The following is a 7,070-nucleotide window of genomic DNA, read 5'->3' as shown; positions in this document are numbered from 1 at the left end:
GCTCAGAAGAGGAACAGGTCGGTTGCAGAAGGGACGGCGCCTCGCCGTGTCACGCAGCTAGCTGGCTTCTCTCTGTCTAGCGCGGCCCTGTTGGCACATGACGAGAACTGGGTGTGTGTGTGTGTGTGTGTGCGCGCGCGGGGTGCTGTTCGTGACGCCGTTCTTCGGAGGCTACCCCTTTTGAATAGACGGTGACGTCAAACGCTTGACGCACTCTGTCACACACGCGCGCGCGCACACACCCCTCTCTAACGGCGAGAGCCGACGTCATGACTCCGCACTGGAGAAACCGGGCGTCGTCAAAAAAAAATTTTGTCTTTGATCTCTGTGTCGAGGGTAGCGGTTAAAATAATCTCTGACTCAGACGTCGTCCTCGCGTTCTCTGTTTTTCTGTTAACTTCAAGACTCGAAACCGTTTTTTTTTAAGCTATCCTCGCGGCTAACGCTGGTTGGGCTGCTTTTTTTCTTTACCACCTTTAAAGGATGCACTTCTCAAAGGAAAAAAAAAAAGCATGGCTTGTGCATTTAGTGCTCTGTATTTGCGTCATGTTGCGGCGCATGCGTTTACTCGGAGGCATATTTCATTTATTTCTTGAGGTTGGTGAGAACAAAAAATGCTGCCTCGTAGGCGGTAACTTCACAAGCTCGCATCGCCTAATAAATAGGGGCAAGGTCAAATACGGTACACGTGGTCGTTAAACATTGCGGATCAGACTATCTCTAAACCGTAACTTACTTTATAAACATTGTATTAGTCCAATCCTTACAAGACGCCCTGCCCAAGGCGGAGTAGATTTGTAATAGGGGAGTAATTTTCTCGCCTTTTTTCTTCTCTCTTATACTACGGAATTTCTGTCGTAGTTGTACATCTATCCTTTGTAGCCGCATCGCTTCGATTGCGTGGGTTCTAATGAGTGACTATACTCCCTTATTACCAAACTTCGCCTTCTGTCTTCTTGTGTTTAGCCCGTGTATTTCTCTTTTTTTTTTGCCATTAGCAAGATGAACGCTATACCTCGCCGCTCGCAGCATTGTGCAACAACAAAAAGTAGCGAGTTATTATTATTGGTAAAGCGATAAGCGCTCGTCGGCCGACTGCGCGCACTCCTCGGCGGCCTCGATCGGAGCTGTTCCACTAACACTTGTGCCCAGCTGCAGCACGCGCTAAAGGACATCAACGAGTGGAGGCTGCCGTGCGCGTGTCGACGCCGAGATACCCCCCCCCCCCCCTTTTTTTTTTCAAATTAGCGGAGCGTGCGTTCACGAGCACGTTTCTTTTATCTTCCTTTGCTTGGTCGCCTACCCCGCGGGCGACCGTATCTAAACCGACCGGCCTATCGCGCACTACAAGGTTGCGGCGAAAAAGCCTGCTTTTTGGCGCGCGTTTCTCAGCACCTACTAGTAGTACTCGTTGCCTCCCCCCCCCCCCCCCCGTGCTTTTTTTTTATATGTAATATTTCGCTCGACCGACGTGTACAGTTCGCTCTAGCCCCACCGTTAGGGATGTTATCGCTCGCGGCTGCCGCTTTCTTCGCGCGCTTGTTGGTAGCATTTTGCCGGCGCATTTAATTCGAAGCGGCGCGCGCTTGGCGCGCTTTTTCTCTCCCGCGCTTTTGTGTCTGCTTCCGTCGGGACTTGTTAGCTGGGGCGCCGCGCTGGCTTTGCGCTCTGGCTACTTGGCGGCCCTCGGCGTCATCGATACGCGAGGCGTATTTAGGGCGCTCCCGCTTCAGAGTGCCTTCGCTCCCCCCTCCCCCCCCCCCCCCCCCTCTCTTTCATTTAACACCCTGGATCTGAGGGCACACGTGGCGCGCGTTTGCGAGTCGCCGGTTTATATTATAGCCGGCGCCGAAGGCGGTTCGACTGTTCCCGGTCGGGCGCGCGTGCTCGCATTTCGTTTATTTTTATTTGTCGGGTCTTCGAGAGGCGCCTCCGGTTGCTCGTTTTCTCCTTTCATCGAAGCTGGCTTCTCTTCCTCCTGGCTAGCGCGGGTAATCTGCTCTCTCTCTCTCCCTCCTTCACTGGAGCCGTCCACGTGCCCTTCGCTTTCCATTTTTAGGAGACCCGGCGACTTTGCGTGCGCCTCGTAAGGAGCGTTTGTAGCGTTGGGCGGCAGTTTGCTCTCGTAAACGGTCCCCGACTGGCTTTAGAGACAGTGCTGGCTTTCATTTAACCCTCTCAGGCGCCGTTTATCATTTCGTTTCAAAACAAGTATTGTTCCGGCTAGGTAGTACACCCGGATCACATGAAAGCAGGTTGGGTGGTTTTAAGCGGAAAACACGATATTTCTTCTTTTTTTTTCAGCCGTGTATAAAATTTCTTGGAAACTCAAGAGAGTTCGAAAGTGCAGTATTTAACGCGGGGATTTATGAAATCAGCGCCCCAGGGAATGCGTGATGGTTTTGAGTTTCGATGATACACCTATGATATGCGATGATGCGGCTAAATGTACTCAAGCTCCTGCTCACCCAGGCAGGAGGGGGGGTGGGGGGGGCTTAGGGAGTGCTGTTCTCTCGTGCTTAATAACGAATTAAGGAATTGAGGTGCCGGTTGGTGGTGACCCACATAACTTACCCGTTAAATTGCGTCCTCTCGCGCGTTCCGCTCGCCTATACGCTGCTCACGGCGATATCTTTAATGAATAGGCTCTCGCACGTGCATCTGCTACCCTTTCCCCGATGCTCGCGTCGTCCTAGCTCCGAAATCGGGACCTACCGCTTCTATATACAGAGTGCGGGGTCTTCTGTTTTTGTTTGCGGAAACGCGGCCACGTGGATACCAGGGCGCTTGGCTTGGCGCGCGCGCGCGCACTCCAGCGTACGCGGTCGCTCTTCCTGTCTATTGTCTCGCCTTTGTCTCGCTCACACTGTCGGCGGCGTGAATTACCGCGCCGTGCCAGGGAAGCATCAGTGTGGGGCTTAGTGCTGTGCAGTGCAGCGCCAGTGTGAAAACAAAAGACCGTCGGAGGAGGAGGTCGAGAGAACGCGAGCCCCGTAAACAAAGCAAAGTGAAGTAGACCGACGCAGTCTGGGAGAGGACCGGGGGTTGGGCTCGATAAAAGAGATTGGGGGGGGGGGGGGGGGAGAAAGCACGGAGTCAAGTCGGGGGCCTATGTGCTGCCAACACACACTTGCACATAGGCACGCATGAACACTTCCTCCCTCTGTTTCTGCGGCAATCGCGGGAGCCCGCTGGCCGCACTCGAAAAAAAGAGACTAGAGGTCTGTTGCGGTTGTTTGCCTACAACGAAGGGATGTTGTACACACACGAGCTGCCTTATCGGCAGCACGCCTCTCGCTCGCAACGTCTCGCCGATTGCGCGGCGCGCGGAAGGTTCTACTAGATGCGTGGAAAAAAAGGGGTTGGCGGTGTCGTTCTTTTCCCCCGACGGCGCGCATGCGCAGTTGCTTTGCGGGGGACATTGCTACAGCAAACGATTGAGTTCTTTGTCGCTTTCTCTCCTTTCCGCGTCTGTTTTTTTTTTTTTTTGCTGGTTGAGATCGCTGGGCGGACCTTACCTCTCTCTTTTCTCTCTCTCTCATTTTAGGCCGGATGATGGTTGTGAAGTCAAACTGCTTTCGCCCGAGGCGAAGTTGCCGCGGCAACTTCGCCCGGATCTTGAGAAGTACTAGTTGGGACTCGTAATTTCTTTTTATATGCTTGTTTCCTTCGTGGGCGATTTCTCGGATTTATTTTTTTTTCTGCCTCTTTCGACGTTTCAAGCGCAGCACGCACGCGCCTCCTCCTTGCCCGCGTTCCGAACGCTTCGCGTATAGCGAGTGTATCTTGAGTGCCGCCCCTCGGATTGCGCTGGATGCTGGTGTTCGCGCAGCGTCGGAAAGAGCGCCCCTCTACAAAGATAAGGAAGGGCTGCCTTTTGCTTGGCCGCTGGCTTGTTTTCTGTTCTCTGGCTCGAGTACGAGAAGAGGCAGGAAAAAGAAAAGAAAAAATGGGGGGGGGGGGTAGGGGGGGGGGGGGCATTATCAGAAACCGAAGGAAAACAGGAAACGAAAGCGTGCCGTTTTGTTACTTTCTGGCTCTGTGTGCGCGGCACAGATCGCGAACGTTGCTCGTGTGTCGTTTTCAGCTTATACGCGCGGTTCTTTTTGTGGTCCTCTCCTCCAGCTGATAGGCGATTATGCGTACGGCGGGGGACGTTTTCCCCCTCTCCCGCAAATGTGCGCACATGTGTGTGTCGTGTTTTCGAAATACGAGGTGTACTTTATCCCGCGGCCCGATTCCGCGCCTATCCGTGCGATCGTGCCCCCTTATAAAAATGGTCTATAGACAGTCTATAGACCTCTGATATACTCTATCGCCTTCCTATAAATATAGATATATTGGTTTGATCTTAGAATGTTGTGGCCAAGTACTACACCAGGGTGGCCAAATCCTGCTCTGGTGAGAGAGTGCGTGGTCGGTTCTGGTCACCGAGATCAGGCCGCACTCCAGGCCTGGCTATGCAATTCCATCTACACGCGGATTTTTTTTTTTAACCCGGTGGAGAATTGCGCGGCACCAGGATTTGAACCCCGGTCCTCTTGCACGCGAGGCGGATGTTCTACCTCTACGCCATCGCTGCTACTAGGATATAGATATATATCCTTGTCTATTCATAACCTATAGACTGTCTATAGACAAAAGTCTGCTAAAAGTGTATGGCCATAAATCTATGCATTTTCTATAAACATTCTATATCATTTGTATTGCCTGCAGACTGTTCTCTAGGATTTGTCTATAGACAGTCTATAGACATTATAGATACAAGTCTATGGACAGTCTATAGACTGTCTAAAACATTTTTTGTAAGCGGGGAACGCCTACTCCCTAAACAAACACGAGTTAAAAGGGGAGTACACTCTAGAAAAAGGGAGTAAACAGGAGTACGCTGTCCTTTTGCGCACTCCCTTTCATAAAAGGAGTGAGGACAGCTTACTCCCTTTTCGCTCTCATATCGCCATATTCTTGTTTAGAGTGTAAGGTAGAAGTAACGTGTTGTGCGCATAATGTGATATGTTGTTGCCACATCTGTTAATGTTAGTCGAAGGGGTCATATAGATGTCAGTGCCAATTTAACTCTCTGACTACAGTTTCGTGTCAGTTCCGATTTGCGAGAAGCAGCACTTCGGTGCTTGCCACGCAAACCAAGGCCTTTGCTTTCCACAACTATGACGGAGTATTGGTGTAGCCAGGAGTAAAGAGAGTCCCGCCTGCTGCGTATTTCGCACGCTGGGATTAACGGCGCATTTCAAATTGTAGCAAACTCTCGTATCGGGCTTGCTGCGAGGTTGCCGTTCTGTGAACCGCGTTCATGTTCATGTCCCCCCGTCTGCTCTGTGCCGTCTCGTTACGCCACGGACGTGCCTTCCTAAGAATCTTAAATCCGTCCGAGTCGCGTTTTGCGCGGGTTTTTGTTCATGTCGTATTATCAAAGTGCGCGAACGCGGAACGAAACCTCGAATGGATGGGTCGCCAGGCTGCAGAGAGAATTTTGGTTTTGTTTTGTGGGCTCTAACGTCCCAAGGCGACTCGGCCAATGAGGGACGCCGTAGTGGAGGGCTCCGGATAATTTCGACTACCTGACGGACCACTTCGCCTCCATCGAAGTGCTGCAGCCCTGGCCGGAATCGAACCCTCGTCTTTCGGGTCAGCAGCCGAGCACCATAACCAGGGCTCCACCGCGGCGGCTCGCAGAGAGAAGTGGTAACGTGAATCGATGACGAGCGTATAATTTGCAAAGTGAAGGTCACATTGTAGCGACAGCTTAGATATTTTTATATATATTGCAGCGGCAGCTTACGTATTTATTTTGTTTGCCTTTTTATTTTATTTTTTCGCAAGAAAAGAAAAAAAGTGGGGGGGGGGGGGGGTAGGATTGTCAGTAAAGATAAACGTCGTAAACCCAAAGCTTGTAATACTACAGAAGATCTATGTGCGCAAAACATGCACAATGCACCAACTAGGCCCAACAGAAGTGTCACCAAAGCTTGTAGCCTTCGTTTTTTGAGTGCAGTGGACCCCGCAGCTCATCATTCCACGAAGCGACGGTCTTCGTGCTGCTGATTAGCTTTTTTTCGGCACTCTGGAACACCGCTTATTATTTCCATCGACCACATGTGCCAGCCGTGAGAGCCCAGGCGAAGAAAAAAAAGGAGAGAAAATTCCGCTCCATTGCCATGACTGCAACCGCCGCCTGCCGTCCCGCGGGCAGCGTTGTCACGAAGCGAGTGTCTCGTTTGTCACCCCGCGTGACGCGTGTGCGACCCACTAACCAAATGCCGGCGCGGCCTGGCCAAGCCAATCCGCTTCAAACCAGCCGCGATCGATCGATTCGGCGGACGCGCCCTGCTTGCCAACCTGTCGACTGAGCCGGCCACGTTGTACGGCGTATCGACCTAAACGGCGTTGTAACCAGGCGACCTGATCCGACGCGATACAGCGGGCACTCTACGAAGAACACCTCGCATCCCCGCGGGTGCCTCTTGCGCACAGGTGTTTAACGCCTCCTTGTGAACAAGCAAACTGTATCATCGGCAACGAATGAAACGGGGAATAAATCTGAGGTGGCAACACAAAGACCCCAACAGATTAGTAGTAGTAGTTTATTCTAATAACAATAAAGCGGAAGGAAAAGATTTTTGCTAGCCTCGGCATCTGCCATCGATACTGAAGTACCTGAGCTGGGGGCAGCGGAAGTAAAGGATAGCAGGCAGAATGGAGAAATGAAATGAAAGAGGTGAGGGAACAGGAAGAGGGGAGGAACAACAGATTAGTTCCTAGAGAGCAAATGCAGGCGAGGTTGATTAACAGTTCTGGAGAAGTCTCTACGTGCTTTCGTAGGGAAATTGCATTCAGCTAGTATTGAGCTTCCCATTGCTCATTGCCATAATCATCATCATCATCATCAGATCTGGTTAAGAGCTTCTTATTGTGCTGTTGCTGGCTCAGTTGTCTTGTTCGCGTTGCATTCCTTGCTGATAGTACATGGCAGCCGGTTCCTTGGACTGTTGTCGTTTTGAGAACAAACAAATGTGAACCCTTTGGCTGACGTGCGCGTATATGCCTTAAAG

This window comes from Amblyomma americanum, chromosome 5, assembly GCF_052857255.1.
Source record: "Amblyomma americanum isolate KBUSLIRL-KWMA chromosome 5, ASM5285725v1, whole genome shotgun sequence".
NCBI classification, from domain to species: Eukaryota; Metazoa; Arthropoda; class Arachnida; order Ixodida; family Ixodidae; genus Amblyomma; species Amblyomma americanum.
The sequence above is the reverse complement of the archived record's forward strand: the minus strand, read 5'-3'. Positions refer to the sequence as shown.